This window comes from Electrophorus electricus, chromosome 10 (genome assembly GCF_013358815.1).
Source record: "Electrophorus electricus isolate fEleEle1 chromosome 10, fEleEle1.pri, whole genome shotgun sequence".
Taxonomy (NCBI): domain Eukaryota; kingdom Metazoa; phylum Chordata; class Actinopteri; order Gymnotiformes; family Gymnotidae; genus Electrophorus; species Electrophorus electricus.
Genome location: NC_049544.1, coordinates 23,474,671 through 23,493,168, shown reverse-complemented (window position 1 = coordinate 23,493,168; position 18,498 = coordinate 23,474,671). Strand labels below are relative to the sequence as shown.

At 40.7% G+C, this 18,498-nt stretch overlaps 1 long non-coding RNA gene across 3 annotated transcripts; it reads left to right on the top strand.

Annotated features, from left to right (window-relative positions):
• Positions 1 to 11,754: 11,754 nt before the first annotated feature.
• LOC113582152 lies at positions 11,755 to 13,993 on the top strand. Of its 3 annotated transcripts, none has more exons than XR_004776627.1 (3): positions 11,755 to 12,432; positions 12,828 to 12,895; positions 13,059 to 13,993. It is a non-coding gene; the product is annotated as an uncharacterized LOC113582152 (long non-coding RNA). The 3 variants fall into 3 exon arrangements; XR_003411125.2 differs by having other exon boundaries at positions 11,755 to 12,745; XR_003411126.2 differs by lacking the exon at positions 11,755 to 12,432 and adding an exon at positions 12,664 to 12,686.
• The last annotated feature ends 4,505 nt before the right edge of the window (positions 13,994 to 18,498 follow it).

Here is an 18,498-nt window from a genome sequence, read left to right as displayed (position 1 = left end):
GTCCTCGGCACGAGCCCAGGCCTGCTACCTGCACCGAGCTCGCGTCCTTCCCCAAGCACCGCCCCTGGCCCCGAGCGGCAGACGAGCCCGTTCTGGGTGCTGGAGGTTCAGTGACGAGCGAGAGAGAGAGAGAGAAGAGGAGGGGAGGGGAGGAGAGGGGAGGGGGAGGGAGGAAAAACTGCGAGGAAATTGTTACAATCTCAGGCCATTAAGTTTTAGCAGCATTAGGCTACGTCCCTGCACCAGAGACGAGTTTGTCAGGCCTGCTCCAGATCTCTGCTCTCTCAGATCCACTGTGCCAGCCCTGGGCGTTCAGCACAAGGCATCACCGCAAACCATGTTTGCATGCCTTTCCCTGGCAGTGCCAACAAAGAGCCATTTTACAATGCCACCATGACAATAAAGTGAGTCCTACTGTTTCTCCCAACGTGGGGTATAATGGAATTAATAACATCAAGCGTACATTTGCTGAAAACTCCCATGAGCCCTTGCTGGCTTTTAGAACTCTGCAGTGTAACGTTAAGGGTTCACAGGGGAAGATTTACTGTTGGCAAGAACCTGGTGTTTGCGCTCCAGTGCTGAACATGGGCTTTTGCGTTCATTGTTCTCATGAAGCTTACATTCTCTCCAGCAGGACCTGTGTAGTACGAAGCATTATTCTGATTTCTCACATTGTCTCTGATTTTGCCCTTCCACACATAATTGACACCTGAGTTGCTTAGAGAAGCTTTAATTAATTTAGCTTTTGTTATAGTGTTTACAAAGACTTTTAGATGTTCCTGCTTTCTTGGTTTTGCTAAAGTAATTATGGGTTCAGTGATCTGCTTAGTTGATGAATCTTTTTTTTTCCTTAGCGTTGCCTGATAAATAACAAAATAACTCAAAGCCTGCTTTGTATTCAGTAATTAAAGTGAAAAATATAGCAATGCAAATCTTTAATTGGACTCCAAGAGAGATATTCCGATTTTCCCTTTAATGATAAGAGATGACTGGGGACAGAAAAATAAAGTGCGTTCAAATGTGACACTGGAAGTTCAATTAATCACAATACAGAAAGCAACCAATTTACCATACAGTTTCTCATTCAGGGAATCACACAGCCCAGGTAATGTTCTTTTAATCATCTCTATGAGACATTAGCTATCTCATATAACAACAGATGGATTAAATCTAAAAGGCTGGCATCACACTCTGGGAGGCCGGTGTTTACAGACTGCTGTGAGGCAGGCAGAGGTGTATAGGTTGCGAGTAAAAAGGAGGCAGAGGAATTGAATCTTCTCTGACGTGGCTTTGTTATGTAAGCATAATTTTTTGACCCAAAGCATTGACCATTGGGGCGTGGACTAATAACATTTTTAGAAACTGCTTCGCTTACATGGATGAACTGTTGTCTAGTGTGTACTTGGTGCAAAGAGCACCAAGTTTAAACGATTAGATGACACTCTTAATCACATTGTTTCTTTTTCTCTTTCCTTCTTGTTTTTCAATCTTTCACAAGCACATTTTTGTTTTTTTTTCCCTTCTCTGGGAGCTTGTGCACATGCTCTAGTTGTTTTGTTCCCTCTATCATAGATAAAAGTTCATTTGAAGTGTCGTCTTCGCAGTCATTAGGCTGGATTCCACACCATCTGTGAAGTGACACAAACACACCTGCTCCACTCCCTGCCGTCTGTAATGGCTTTTCACAATGTGCAGACCAGCTCACGGAGTAAACCAGCTTGGTGGAACAGCAATTTCATCCCATAATTACTCTTCTCACATAAACAATCAATTCTTATTGTTAATAGATGCAGCTAATGGCAGAAGTAACTGTGTACTCATGTAATGTATACGGTGACAGCATGGCTGCGTGGGGAGAGCTAGTAACATCCACATATGTCTTCTCAGCCCCGGTCGTAGCAGGCGGCCGAAGTCGATCAGGGGCAGGAACGTGCCCACCGTGCAGGACTCGCCGGAACCCCCGGCGGTGCGCGGACGGAGGGGCCAGTGCTGGGCACTGGGTGCAGCGAAGGCTGGCAGGTCTTGCCCTTTGCCCGCACAATCTGACCCCCACCAAGTCGGACCCTGCTGGGGTCTCCTGAAACCGGAGATTCTTGAAGTGACTGTGGGCACCGTCACACCTCCCCGCATGCACCGTAGGCTTCGGGCACTCCAAATGTGACTGTCGCGTCAAGACGTTTCGGACAGGCTGGACGGTCCCCTCCCTCCCACCATGAACTCAGCCAGACCAGGGCTCAGACCACCCTGGGCTGGTCAGCAAGCCCTACTTACACCTGCCATAAAAAAAAAAAAAGAAAACTTGAAAGGCCCTTTTCTTTGCTTTGAAGTGTTCAAAGCCTGGCCTGCCTGACCTTTGGTGCAAAAGTTTGGCCACAACACATGTTCGGCGCACCACGTATAAACCGAGTCGGCCCGTCGCTGGACTGTTTGGCTACATGTGTGAGATGTAAGAGTCCGCTGGTGGCCGCCAAGCCTGACCTCCATGCTGTTCTCAGCAGCGTGGGGGCAGGATGGGGGTCGTCGAGTGGGCTCCCGGGCCGGAAGCGGAGAGGGCAGTGTAGATTGCTCTCTGCAAAGCCCCTCACGTGTTTACCAATAACCCATGGTGCCCCACAAACTTGCACTGACAGCACTCACATGGGGGCTGTTCCCTTCATTCTTATGGTTCTGTGTTCTCACAATGCAGGAATGCTGCAAGCAGTGCAATGCCTATCGAAGACATGGCTGGTACTAGAATTAGCATATTAATGATGATGGTCTTTAGATATGAACTAAATAGCAATGAAACCCAGATGCATTTACATTTGCATTTACGGCATTTGGCAGTCACTCTTATCCAGAGCGACTCAAGAAAGTACTTTGTCAGATGCAAACGAAAGCTCATTCATATAAAAGTTGGGGGTTTTTTTCACCAGGATCAGCACTTCGTGAAATACAGTGTGAAGTAGGATTCGTGGAAATGCAACGCCATATTTCAGATGAGCCGAGCAACCGTTTTTGTTCGACGTTTACTTTAATTAAAGTTGCTGGAAAGAGAAACTAGAGGAAAAGTGAGTGATTAATCTTCAGCTCTTCCACACCAAACAGCGAAGCTCTACTTATGAGCTACTTTATGACATCTCTACATTAATACTGCAGACCGTTATCATGTGAAAGGCCCGTCAATATATGGAGGGCTGGTCACTGATGTATAAAGTTCAAATGGTGCACGTCGATATACTGCCCACATCAGGATGCGTTCAGCTGCAGTGACTATGCCAGAATGACATATCACTATCATGAGCTATTAAATTTACAGCCAGACTGCTCATAAGCTGTTCGTGCACTCCGTTATTTGAAGACGAAGAAGGCTTTTGTTGTTTAGCATGCACTAACTACACAGCCTCACAGGGTGAGTTTGACCTTAATGACTGCCACGCGTGTAGTGTTTGCCTTGATCACACATGCATTCTTTGGCTGTTAGACATTTGTATTGAGAATAGCTTTACAGACAGAATAACTTCGTCTTAATGGACTCGGAGACCGCTTTGAGCCAATGTTTACACAGCAAATATTGATTACTGCACATACAGTTACAGGCCCTTAAAATACAATCTTAAAATACAATTTATACAAATGGGCATCTAACAAGCCAGCGATGCTCATCACCATGGTAGAGTGAAGAAAAGATACCACCAAGGAAACAGAATATTTGCAAATACTTACAAATGCACATATTTACAAATGTACACTCTAAATACTAGTCGATGTTGCCCCCATCATAAACTAGTGCCTGGCGCATCCTGCCTCTGGCCCTGTGGCTTTGATTCCGAGACCCTAAGAACTGTAGCTTTGATACTAAGTCTGCCCGGCACTGTTGTTTAGCAGCGCACATCCCAAACGCACCATCCGTTTGGCCCCACGGCTGCCGGCTTGAGCTAGACGAATGCTGACTGAGCACAGGCAGCGAGTCTCTGCACACTGCTTGTGCTACGACCTTCCAAATGCACAGTCCACGAAGATTCCCCATGCACAGAAATTCTGCAAGATTGAACCTTCCATCCATGCGAGAATAGGCTCACTGCATTAGGATGGACCCATTGTATTTCTGCTTCATGCTCCCTGGACCATGCCCATGAATTCCTGAATATGTCTTGTGCTTTGCACCGTGGAAAACGTCCCAGTGCTAAATTGTCGGTGATCACTAGCACATCTAATTAGCGTCCGGGCTGAATTGCTGCCGTGGCTAAACACTTGCTCTTTCACAAGGTCCAGGCGGGAGTGCAAAAGTGAACAGGTTGCCAGAGTTGACCTGGGGTGATGAGGGAGTCAGCCCTTTGGAATCAGAATGAGCAAGCGCAACAGAACAGTCTGGGAGCAAGGCTGTGCAGTATGGCTGTCAACACCTACATGTCAGCCGACGTGGCGAACCCTTTACACTGTGACGGGCATAAATCAAGAGGCCATTCTGAAACAACAGGGTCGTGTTGTTTCCCTGTCATGCCTGGCCACTGTATGGGGCTCCATTGCAGACCTGACAGTAGAGGTCCCTGCCTGAGGGTTGCCATACGGATCCCAGGCCTGCACGTCTCCGGCAGCAGTGTAAATCGTGATGCTCACATGCCAGTGTCCAGAATGCGGGCACTCGCCAACTCCAGATTATCTACCTCTTACCACCAGGAAACAGGCGACTGCTGGCATCCTCAAAGCCCAAAAGGGTTAACCCTCGCACAACCAAAGACGAAAATCACCCCCCAAACAAGGGACTTGTTTATTTATATATTTCCCAATTTATTTTTGTTTGGTTGTTTGTTTTGTTTATTATTTCTCTCTGCATTAAATGATGCATTACTTTATTCTAAATAACTTTTTATGTTCTTTTTATGTGTGTGTTTTATGTATTAAACAGATGTTATATATAAGTTTTTGTGAATTAGTTATTCTTATGCCATAAACCCAAACACTGGTTACATTTTTTTCTTATTTGTTAGGCATTATATTGTATGAATAATTTTTTTATAGCAAGCTTTATTGTGTATATTTTTTAGGCTTCATAATGCCACCTGTAGGTAATATTTTACAATTATTTTTTGGCTACTTTCCAAAGGGGAGTATGTATAATTTTTGTTTATTTATTTCATTTTTAGTATTTTTATTAGTTAATTTGGCGATGTGATAATTTCAGGAGAATTGTAAACGAAACCTTATCTCGTCTGTGTGTCTGTTCTCTGGGCCAATGAAAACCTGTTAAACTAAGTATGCGCGGTTTGTTTGTGTTTAGGGTTACACACGAGATCTTGGTCAAGCTTCTTTACTGAGCTGAATGTTCTGGCGCTTCATGAAGGACTGACCGCGGTGCACAAATGTCTTTTTATCTGGCTGCTTTCCAAAGTCTTAACGAAGCCGTTAAAGGTCGAGAAGAAAAAGAAACGAAGAACTCGAAGTTTTTAAGAATTCTTGAAAACTCTCAAAAAAGCTCCACAATCAAAATGACTTCAAGTCAGTACACAAAAATACCAACAACAAATATGATGATGATGATGATAATAATAATAATAACAATAATAATAATAATAATAATAATAATAATAATAATAATAATAATAATAAAATTATACAATAATAATATTGTTTTTTGTTGTTGTTGTAATTATTGCAACTTTTAGTAGTTTAATTTATGATAAAAAAAATTATCTCTTTTAATATTTACTCTGAGGCTGATTTACTAAGAATTTCTCAGTAAGTCAGTAAAATTATTTTTTTTAAATAATAAAATTGTACGTGTCCTTCTCAACTTGCGGGGGACGTGAAAAACCACAGGTATCATTTAATGTCCATATTGTTCATCTTATCGTTGCTTTTGCACGGGCACCGTGCTGGTCTCCAAAGGACAGTGCCAGGCGAATGACCGTCGCCTCGAGCCTTGGAGGAGACCCGGAGCAGAGCGTCCGGAAGGCACTTTCCCTCTGTTCTCGAGCACCGGGATGGTTCGAGGCACGGGTAATTCTGCAGCTACGCAGTTCCAACACAATAGTGGGCTATTGTGGCCAGAGGAAAGATTTGGTCTTTATCCTCCGTGCTGTTTACTTAGCGGCGTTTACTGCGCGGTAAAACGCGTCAACGCGTCGTCAGTTGTGTGATTAACAGGAAATTGTACAGGAGCGACGCAGGCTGCGAGAAATTGGTTGAGAATAGCTCGTAGAAATATTTCAATATCAGTTTAAGTTATGATTAATGCGTTTTTATACAGCAACTTTTTTAACTACATTTTTGTAGTTAATTGTTTAATTACTGTGCGTATAGTCAATTTACCAAATGGGTGTGTTTTATTGAGACATTTGAATTTTAAAAAATCCACTCCTTTTTCGCTTCTTAACGATTTTATCAAGTGTGAATTTGAGCAAATAATCTACGGTTACTTTAGCAAGTACAGTTGCCAGTAATTGCGTAATCCCCATTGCATTCGCCGTATCTCACAGAACTGCGTATTCATTTTAAAGCGCGTGTAGGTTGGACACAGTTGCAGGCTTTCTTTGCCATTGAGGGATCAGACTCGCTTTGTCCGCGCTCTGTCGAGTGCCTTGGAAACGGGGCTGAGGCGAGAACCAAATCTTGCCAAGTACTTAAAAGTCAACATCGTCTATCTTTGATTCACAGACACATCACGCTCCCAGGAGCGCTGGCTTTGATCTCTTTGATTTTTTTTCCTCCCTCCTATTTCTACTCCAGATCTGTTATGCACTAAAATTCTTTGGTTTTCCATAGAAACATCTCCTTTCCTCGGAATATTGATGTTTTCTTCTTCGCGGGGGTTATGACATGGTGAATCAGAGTCTAAAAGCCATGAACAATACTAGTATTCATGGCCGCTTTTTTCGTCTTTGTTTGGTTTTGTCTTGTTGTTCAAACCATTCATTTCTCAAATGAATACAAATATTGTTTATTCTGTTGATGTCCGGGCTCTAGTTACTTCAGCTGCTTTTCAACGTTTAAACTCTTTGTTGGAGCAGCAGGTTACGCCGCCATGGCGCTCTACTGTAGAGCGCTAAATCAGACAATGAATTTAAGCTTGAAGGAGGCCTCTCTCTCTCTCTCTCTCTCTCTCTCTCTCTTTCTCTCTCTCTCTCTCTCTCTCTCTCTCTCTCTCTCTCTCTCTCTCTCTCTCTCTTTCTCCTTCATTCTACCCCCACCACACTCTGTCGTCGCCCCCCCCCGGCTCTTTCTCTGTCTCTTTCTCTGCATACACACTCGCGCATGCTCAGACTTTAAAAAAATTTATGGCACCTGTCATGGAAATCCTTTGTAGATTTTTCTTAGAGAGAAACGTTTCCCTCGGTTCGCCAACGGGGTCTAGAGCAGTCATTCCATGTGCACGAGCGACTTAGGTCAGAAAGCCAAAGGAAATCCACGCGAACTCTCCCGTCATTCTTTTCCAATCTTCCGCTTCTGCCCAAATCGCTGGAGCACAGTGACATATCAGATAAAGCGCGTTCTGGCGTTCTCCATTGTCACCACGTCACCTGAACAATGTACACTTTCTGGACACCAATTTTGGAGGCCTTTGATCTGTGGGCTGAAAAAGACCGAGTTGTGTGGCTTTTGTGTCTCGGCTTTGGATGTTCCTAATGTCACTGAGCAATGCGAGAAACCAGTTAACTGATGACTGATATTAGCAACTTTTAGAACTGCGCGGTGTTTGTTCGAATAAAGTGAAACGCTATAAATTTCAAGAAATGCAGATGGTCTTCTTTAAACGAACCAATTGACATAATAATACTTGTAACACAATTCTAATTCATTCTGTAAAATGCAATTGTAATATCATAATGGGATTTTATTATTGCCAATTTGATACGGAGTTCTACAGATTCCTGTCCCCTGTTGGCTGTGGGTAATATGGCATCCCGGAGCAAACATTAATTCCGAGATGCAGCTTTTATGTGTCTGGTGTCAACTTTCATGGTTTTCCCTTTGAATTACTGACGCAATCAAGGTTTTTCTCTCTCTCTCTCTCTCTCTCTCTCTCTCTCTCTCTCTCTCTCTCTCTCTCTCTCTCTTTCTTACTCTTACTTTTGCAGGCTTCCTCTTTAACCCCGGGACCTTATTAATGTACCTTTTTTCCTGAAATATACTAAACGTTTCTCTCCAGTTATATCTTATAATACTTTATAATTCATATCATACATTTTGAAAGAGTTCTTTCTATTATTTTCTATTTTACTGTATTTATAGATTACGGGTGATTTGTATAAGCGCCATACACGTTTCAGACATTCATACATAGTTCAGAAACACTGAACTAACATACTCGAGGAATAAAAGGTTTGATCGGATGTGGTTTGATATGGAAAAGTAAAATCAAATATTATAGTGGCTTTAAATCATTTGCTGAACATTTTATTGACAGACACATTTTCAGTGCCCTACATGTCGCGTCAGAGGACGTGATGCACAGATTTACGATATATGAATGCCATATGTCTCTGCCTGTGACAATAATGGGGTAAATAGTAGCGTTTTATACATTTTAACAAAATACATGTTAAGTCAGTTGCTGTTGTCCGTGAGGAAGTTGTAAACCACGCGTATGTATGCGTAATTGTTGCTCAGTGAATTAGAGAAGACCTTTCCGTAATTATTTATTTTACTTGAAGGACAACAAGTGAGACTTTATATATATATATATATATATATATATATATATATATATATATATATATATATATATATATATATATATATATATATATATATATATATATATATATATAATTTTTTTTTTTTTTTTTTTTTTTTTTACATAACTCTTGATTTTGTCTAAGCGGTGGTCCTATACATACAAAATAATAAAAACTAAATCTTTTATTTGTCCTTCTCGTTTCAGCAACGTTGTGTGCTTTACACGGTCATTGCTTACAAAATCTAGCAGCTTTGAATTTGTCCAGGGAAGGCGTGTCCAACGGCACATTTTAATCGGAACGCGGTCTGATCTTAGTATATGCTGTGTTTACGTTCTTCCGCCAGTCCCCGCCCCCAGAGAAATCAGCGGCAGTCGTAACGACTGCTTTACCATTTAAAACGCAGTCCACTCCAGCTGGGGAGAGAACAACGGTATCCAACAGTTCAACGGTTTCGACTTCTTCATTTTCGGTCATTTTCGTCGCTGTGCACACATCTTCTTAATATTTATTGAAAACAGAGCCTAGTCACAGAAAAAACGCATTCACAAACACCTATAAGCTATTCAGATCCACGGAATTCGCTCTCACAGAGAACATCTAACTAATGAAAAGGACGTGTCACGCCAGCGCATGCCCTTTATAAAGGCCGATTGTAGTTTAGGCAAACATAGAAGGGTAGCATAAAGACAAAGGTCGAGTCCTTTGCCAGTTCAAGTGTGTGCTGATTCTCCTACGAGTCGATGGGGCAACACTTTATCTGCAGTCAAAACGGGGCTTTGGAGCTCATCGCATGAATCTCTGTGAAAGAGAATTAAGACTCAAACAGCTTGTGTACCGAGTTGCGCCTTTCCCAGAAACGTCAAAGAAACGACGTTGAAGTCCGTGCTCGAGCCATCTCGTGCAAACCCTTTCAGCGCAGAATTACCCAAAGATGAACATTAGATTTGCGCGGCAACACAGTAATGTCCCACCTCCGCCAGGGACAGGATGGCCTTCTGTATAACTAATGACAATCTGTAATTCTACGACCGCAGTTTGGTGATAGATAAATCGAATATGAGCTGGGCGTAACTGTTTTGTTTATTATTATTATTATTATTATTATTATTATTATTATTATTATTATTATTATAAATAGGCTATGGGAGCGTGGTTTTCTGTTTCCCTGAAAGTTCAATTATATTGCAAGCAAACTCGTGGCTTAAAAGAACAAGTATCCTTAATTGCACGGCAGGTATAACGAGCAGGTCCAATCTAACTTCCTCTCTATTGAGTTTTTGTCGTCTTAATGAATGACAGGTAAGGCTGCTTCCTGCTCACACACGTGCAAAAATAGGCCCCTCTCTACTTGCAGCCCCGGACCCTCACTGGGCGCGGGAAACAATTGATTTTAAGCATATAGTTAATTATGTTCAGAAATTAGACAAGCCTCTTTGGTCCAGTAGAAGGGAAATGGTAGAGACTGCGTGTGAAACTCCAAGGTTTCCCTCACAAGCGAGCCGTGTATAAAACTCTGTTAAGCATTCTATTAATGGTCAAGAACACGTCTTAATATATTTAAGAAAACAATCCTTACCTTGTCTCTGGGATTTTTTTGTGAGTCACTCTTTCTTTGATAAAAATATAAAAAAAAAAACATTTCTAAATCTATCTGCACGTTTTAAGCAGCAGTTAACTCTGAGCAAATAATAGTGGGAGATCGCAGACTATTCCTCGCTCCTCGTCTGTGGAGTTTCCTCAGCTACACAAAGGGGTATTATGAAAAATAGCCTAAGTGCAAAGAATGTCACAGTGGTCGACTTATTATTTAAATCTTTCATTATATGGGGAGGGAAAAACTTATAGAAACTTTCCTTTTGATGAATTAACTCGGGCGCAACGGGGAAAAGCTCTGGCCGAAATTATTCTGTTCGTTCCATGAAGATAGAAGATTCATACAAGAAAGATTATCCACCGTTCTTATCGGCAGCGACACGTTATTGGTGTTTAAACCGCTAAAGAAAATTTAGTCTACTATAATTATTTATGAAGTATGCAAAAATACGAAATGACGGAGCCTCCCTTACTTTCCGTTAAAGAAGGTTTTTGTTCTTCTTGTTTTACTTCTTGTTTGTGTCACTGGTGTTTTTGTTGTTATTTTTGTTGTTGTTGTTGCTGCTGCTGTTGTGTCTGAGACCTGTGAATCTAAACTAACTGCGTTGTATTATGCCACTACAACCGAATGCTGGTGCTACTATTCAAGTTAAATAGAGACTTTCTTATTCTATTACTGCGGTATTTCACAGCCAATACGACTTTGTCCCTTTGTTCTCGGTGCTGTCAAATCAAGATGATTGACAAAGTAATAATGAGAATACTATTGTTTATTTATGCATGACGCGTTAGCATATGCCGTCAACAATGTGGAAAATATGGGAAATAATTCTGACCAACATTGACTTTGAGTTTTGCAAATATAGACCATAAGCAGGGAGGCCACGTGTCGAGAGAGAGAGAGAGAGAGAGAGAGAGAGAGAGAGAGAGAGAGAGAGAGAGAGAGAGAGAGAGAGAGTGAGAATGTTGAAGCGGAAATGAACTCAAGTTGAATGACACTTTCCTTGCCAGTGATTAATATTGACCCACAGCTCCTTCCTGTCGCGCGCTTTAACTGCGCGCAGGTGCTGTTGACGTTTCACTCAGGTTCTCCGCCTCAAAACTTTCCGTCGCGAGAACATAGCGCCTCGAGATATTACAATGGTGCCCAAGGCTAACATAAAAGTTTACTTTTCTCTTAGAGAAGTTTTTCAGGCATTGTAAAGCAATGGGATTAGTTGCACTTTTTCCGTCTCTGCAAGCAGACCAGAGCAACAGGAACAACAACAACAACAATAATAATAACAATAATAATAATAATAATAATAATAATAATAATAATAATAATAATAATAATAATAATAATAATAATAATAAAAGTGAATTAATATATTTGGTTTTTGATATACAGTTGCCTATATGCGCTTAACAACATATTTATTCTCTGGTCTGACATTGCAGGTAAGTTTGTCACAGTGACATCCAAGTGACAGAGGCGAGTCCCTTGATGTAATACTGTCTAATAGACCGTAATCAATAAAAGGCGATAAACATAAAAACAGATATGTAAAAATTCAAGAAATACTCAGTATTCATTAGGGTGAACTTAGAGGATCGTAGAACATTTTATTAATTTGTAGTTTATGTATGTTTGACAAATATTGCTGGGTATGTAAATACGAGGGGCGTAATGTCTTTTCAGCGGGAGATGAAGAAATGACCCAAAGTCTGTGGTGCTGGTACACTGATCAGACGAATTACTCACCAGTTCAAACTGTGCTTTCATCCCATACAGCACATTTCCAGCATGTCGTGGGAAATAGTGCAAAGAAACCAATGACTTAAAACGTCATGTTGTCGATGTACATTTGCATTTTAAAATCATTCTGTACTTTATTATGATTCATGATGGTATATTTATGTTTTTTTCTGATCATGTAAAAGATAAATTTGACATGTTATATTTCAGTACTGACTGATAAACAATAACTTTTATTCTATTCTATTGTAAACGATTCTCTTATATTCCGTTTTACAGAACTTTGGTAACCGCTTAGGTAACTCTTGGCCAAGGTACGAACTACGCTGTGTTAGAACTGTAAATTGATCCACTCCGCTAGCGGTTGTCACTGGTTGGTTGCGGGGTCTTGCGCTCCGCTGCGCCCGCAGGCTGTCCAGGGCTGTCCAGGGCTGTCCAGAGGTCAGTCCTCCCTGTCATTTAAAAACGCATGAAACTCGACACCGAAGGACAGTTGCGCAACCCAAAGCGATTTACAGCCTGTTGCTAATGCTAACTTTTTATCCGGCTTCAAATAAATTAAAAATAAATGCACGAATGAATAAATATCCGCGATTATTCGTCTTGTTGTTGTTGCTGTTGTTGTTGTTGTTGATGATGATGATGATGATGATGATGATGATGATGACGACGATGGTGATGATGCAGCTGTTATGGTCAGTTCTTGTTTTTAAGATTTTGTAATAATTAATTTCGTCAAGAGCTGGAGGTGTAGGTGATTGTGTTAATTCTCCATACCCAACGGTTTCTGACTTTCAAAGGTGCTGCTGATTATCGTTTTTTTTTTTTTCTTTCAGAGGTTCGTGCCGGATGTGCGCGAAGAAGATTGGGAGTGCATGTCTCGAGCAGCAGGGGTGTAGAGGCAGTAAGTACACCTCTTTGGTGAACATATAGTATTACCGAGCTCGAGCATGATGTAGCACTACCATTTATGTGGTGGCTGGAACTGAATTATAGCCATGCGAAATCTGGGAGTTTCGGCTAAATAACTCATCCTTTTTGAAATGAAATCTGTAATCCCGTTTTAGTAATGGAGAGCAGGAAACAACTTTTTCTTCGGTGCAGTACAGGCGTCACTCTTGCAGGAGGATAGCACGAAGGTCTCCTCGCATTGCTCACCCTCCAAAAAACGAGACGAATACCCGTGAGATACTCTGTCTCTCGATGCGCAAATAAAATAGGTAATGTTGATTATAAAAAAGTGTAACTACCGGATAATTCGCCTGTTCTCTTCTGCCCATCTATTACCCTTCTTCAACTCTAATGATTGCATGAAAAAAAAAATGAAGCAAGTGATGATGAATTATATTACAGGAGCGTTTAATCGCTGGGAGGGATATTCCGTCATTCATTATCACTGGCTCAGGGTGATGATGTATGACTCACTTATATAGATGTGATGCTCTCATAAAAATGATTTCATTATTTCTAGTTTTCATTATCGGTGTTATTGTATTCCGCTACACTCAAAGTTGGAGCCTTTGAACTGATTGATGTCTTTTTTGTGTCTTTGCTGACAAGATACACAAAATACTGCGCAATTCGACGCAATTTTGCCCACTCAATTTGGACTATAAATGACCAGTGTGGATGTGACCATAAGGAAGACGGGAAATATGGAAATGTGGATCATTTAATTAGTTTTGTTTAGATTGTGATGTTGACCTGCTCAGATAAACCCCAGTGGACGCTATACGTTTAATTAAAATGTCACGTGTGTTAGCTTGTGTTGAACACCCAACCACGTTCACATAATACCATATGGGATTTTTCTTTAAAGTTGGTTTTTTTCTTCTGTTTATGACTTAAATAAAAGGTTTCTGGGTAAAATCCTGGTCATTATAACAATGATCTGAATTTGGCGTCCTGAAAATGTGAATTATACGATCGTTTCCTAACATGTGTTAGATTAGGTTGTATGTGCTGTAAAATTAATTTTTCACATATATAGCTTCGCATTAAATTCACCTCAAAAGAACTCAAAATATGGTCGTGATTTCATTCCACCTTGCAGTCACAAAAATTACATTTGATGCCGCATTGGAACATTTGAGCAAAACAAAACAAACAAGTGTTGTAAATTATTATTCACTTAATGCCCTGTCAACATTTCCAGTATAGATGCACATACATCACCAATGACCTTAGAGTGGAATGCGCTTTTGGTGGTTTTTGTTATCTGCATCTCTCCTAAATAAGAAAGCAGGAAAGGGGGAAAGAACTGTTTTTTTTTTCCCTTATATATTTTTCCCCCTTTTTTAAAACAGACTAATTACTGAAATCTGCTTAAGCCGTGACATACAAGAAGCGCCGAATGCACATGATGAAGGCCCTCAAGCTCCATAGTGCGGCGCTTTGCATATCCTCTCTCTGGTTCACGTGCTCCTAATAGACGAACGTTTTAATCGCAAATGGGACGTCCTTGTTACAAACTATACGAACAAATTAGAGGGGGAACTCTAAGATCAAAGGAAGCGAAATAAGCACGGGTCGCTCGACTCATTCACGCAGCTGCTTTGAGATTCAAGGGCAACAAGCGTATCTTACATTGAAAGAAGGCGCCTATTCAGAGCGCAGGTGCGAAGTACTGTGGCGCGTTCTGTCACGTTATGTGAAGGTTGTTAGAGATCAGTGTTCGCTCGCTAACTATAGGGGCTGCTTCTCTCATTGGGGAGAACTCGTTCATCCATGAAAGTAAAATAACTTAGCGCCTGCAATGTGGTACGGTGGTAATCCGACTACTGGTAGACTGATTCAATCAAGCCACCTCATAAATTAGTCACGTCTCACTCTATTGGCCTTTTTGACGCTGTCGCGACGACATGTTTATGGGTGATACAGGTCACAAGTCCGTGGTGCCTTATGTACTGAGTGGTATCGTAGTTAAGTTTGTGTCTCACTGATGTCTCAATAACAGGTGTTTGTTTATATTAATAGATGAGTGTTAGGTCACTGGTCCAGCAGTAGAATTCGGTTGCTCCAGTGCGCCTTATAAACATAACTCTAAACGAATAACCAAACGTTTAATTTTCTTCTACTGTCTGATATAATCTCTTTATCGGGAAGCTCTGCTATGTGTAATTTCTTAAACATCCTCGAATAAGTTTAGATGTCGTTGGTGTGCTTTTACTATTCACTTAAATGTTGCACATGGATTCTCCGTTTCATGTTGATCTGTAGGCCTGTTATATGATCACTGTCCCACTATTCAGTGCTGAAAAAGGCGATTTCAAGAAAGCGGATTTTCCTGTAGAGTAGATAACGGCATTAAGGTGTGAACGCAAAATATTTAGCTTTGTTAAATCCTTTCCCAGACTTCTAGCAGCCACGACTTAGCCAGTAAATTAGGCTACAACACAATTTAAGTTGTTTACCTCTGAATTCTGAATATGTGCCAGTGGCGTTTCAGTGTGAATCTACTGAGGAGTTCAAGCACGTGGTTTACACGTAACCTACACGAGCCGATCTGAACCATATATCTGGAACGATCGCTCAAGCTCTGTAAAGGTTAAAAGGTTAATGACTGTATCGGTTCAATTGCTACGTAACGTCTATTTACTTCTTCACAAATATTCTACAGTCGATTAATCGAACATTTCCCTGCCATTGGCCACGTGGTCTTACAAACAGATTTCATGATTTCAGGATAAAGAGAGAGCAGTGCTAGAGATATAGCTCGACTTCACTGCTTCAAGCCTTTCCACGTGGTTACGGGAACTATTTCAGAAATGTGTGGTAATAGCATTAAGATGAGATATATAGACTGCTTCAAAGCATCCTAGAATGTGTCCGTGTGTGCGCGAGATGTCTGGCCATACGGAGACATGGACAATTAAGTCAGGACAGTCAGTTCTTTAAATTATATGGTTTCTTTTACGATGCTGAAAATTCATTCAAATTCAGCTCTTAACAAAAAAAAAAAAAAAAAAAAAAAAAAAAAAAAAACCCGGCAAGATATTATCCAACGTAAGCAAACAAACAATCTTCAACTTTATTATATATATTTTGAACTTTCTGCCTTTCCTGATAATATTCACATTAGGTAGTTCTGAAAACACAATGATTAGGGTTTTGAAATTATTTTGAAGGAAAATAAATTGCACATAGGCGGCCTTTACAAAAGTAACAACCTTTATAAACTTTATAAACCTTGATAAAAGTTACTTCAGGAAGACCCATTAGGTTACAAGAAGGCCTCAATATAATAAACAAGGGACCCCCATTGTAACGTTTCATTACGGGAGGGGGCAAAACTGTCTGTGTAGTGAAGTTTACCAGTCATAGTTTTGTCTAATTTAGATTGGCTAATTTATATATTTACAGCCATTGCACCTGTCCTGTCATTTTGCATGCGAATTCCAGTCACCCCGTGTCGCGTAATTATGACATGAAATTGAGCGCTGAATAGTGAGAGATGTTTTTTTTTTCCTTGGGAACCGCTAATCCGCTGTTAAAAGGGCTTTGTTAAATAATGCAGGACGGTTTCCGGAAGTGGGATTATCGCCTTCATTATTTTACAAAGAAATGATATTTCACACTCACATGAGTCCTCGCTTTCCATTATAACAAAGAACGAAACGACCCACTTTTATTTCCTCTCAGGAACCCGTTTTTCATTAACGGAAAGGGTTATAAATGGTCACTGGTTACGACAATTAAATTATTTTTCATTCATGTATCGACTGAACAAATAAGCAACCAGTCAGATGAAGTATAACTTGTGGTGGACAATGAAAAAGCTTGGATTTTTTAAGAGGAAAAACTTATTGTCACAGTGAATTTAACTGTTAATCTCATTATAAGATCTCACTAACAGGAGATCTTAAAAAGCAGCCTATCAATTAGATTTATTTTGTTTTTTTCTTAATTCGTGTTCTCGGGCTATTATTGATGACATAAACCACCAGGGAATGATCTTTGTCATGAAAGTAAAACAACAAAGAAAGGAGAGTTCTTCTAGAGAAGTCTGCTGTAGTTTACATCCCCAGCTAGCTGGAGTTACATTCCAAAAACTGTCAACGGGTCAAAGGGCATCCGTAATCGAAATAACGTATAAGGGAACAACAACAACACAACAACAACAACAACAACAACAATAACAACAACAAAGTTCGAATAAGAATAATAAGAAATGGAACGAAAATCGAGTTTCTTGTTTTGTTTTGTTTTTATCCGTCATGTTATAGACACATGCACGCGCGCGGATAAGCGCCACGAGAGGGGGGGAACTACGTCTCACCAGTGTTTATTACGTCGTCGTGTTGTGAAGCAGCACTGCCGTTCTCAATGTGTTTGATGACATACACTTGATTCTACTCGAATTCGTTTCCCTCTCGGTTTGATGGGTGGAACTAAAAGCTTGAGACACTTTTGAAAAGATGGGGCGATCAAATTGGTGACAAAGAAGTCTTTCCGTGTCATCAACGTCGTTTAGACGACATGCAGGAATCCCTCTGATAATAACCAACACTTCAAAGGCTCCTCGCTTCAATTGAGACCAAACTATCCCTTGCTCCATTCATGCACGAGAGCTGGTACTATGGAGGACTCAACTGTTTAGCTATTTCTCGTTGTGTTTATTTTTTCTCTATTCATCAGAGCATTTGGATAGTGCAAACAACAAGACAATTACCAAAGAAACAAACTAAAACGTATCTCATCAAGCAATGCGTATCCACCCACAGACTCGTGGCATTCAAATGCATAACGCTTGGGTGAAAACGAAGGAAGCAGACGGCAACTTTAACCCCTGGCTATTAAACCTAGTTGTTGTCCACGTAGGGATTTCGAATATGAAACAGATAGATAGATAGATAGATAGATAGATAGATAGATAGATAGATAGATAGATAGATAGATAGATAGATAGATAGATAGATAGAGAGAGAGAGAGAGAGAGAGAGAGAGAGAGAGAGAGAGAGAGAGAGAGAGAGAGAGAGAGATGGCCTATTTGCATGGGGACAATACATCAATTAACTGTGCAGTCTAACATTCTCGAGGAAAAGTAAAGTCCAGAAAACAATAAATCGATTTTTAGCGTACTGTAAAATCAAAACACGCACCAAAAGATAATTATGTTTGTAGTTTGCACTGACGTCTTTTCGTACGACGCTTTTTTTTTTTCTGAGTAGTAACGTATTATGGTTTCTTACCCCTTGCTGGCATATATTACATTCGTTAAAGCGGCCTTTGGAGCGCACCTCCTCAGCTCCATATTATCTGAGTCTGACTCGGCGATTGCTATAGAAATCCTAACTCACCATGAAGATCCACAGTCGTGAAGAAATGGGTCTTTGTATAAAACCTTCTTTGATGTCTGGGTGGGAATACGCATCCTTTCATCGAGTGCTACCCACGTAAGCAGAGTAAACCGCGGTACCTATGTGTGTATAAGACATATAAAGGGATATAAAGTCATGGAAGCTATAGAAACAGAGACGGAGTTATATGCAAAACTTTAAAAATCTG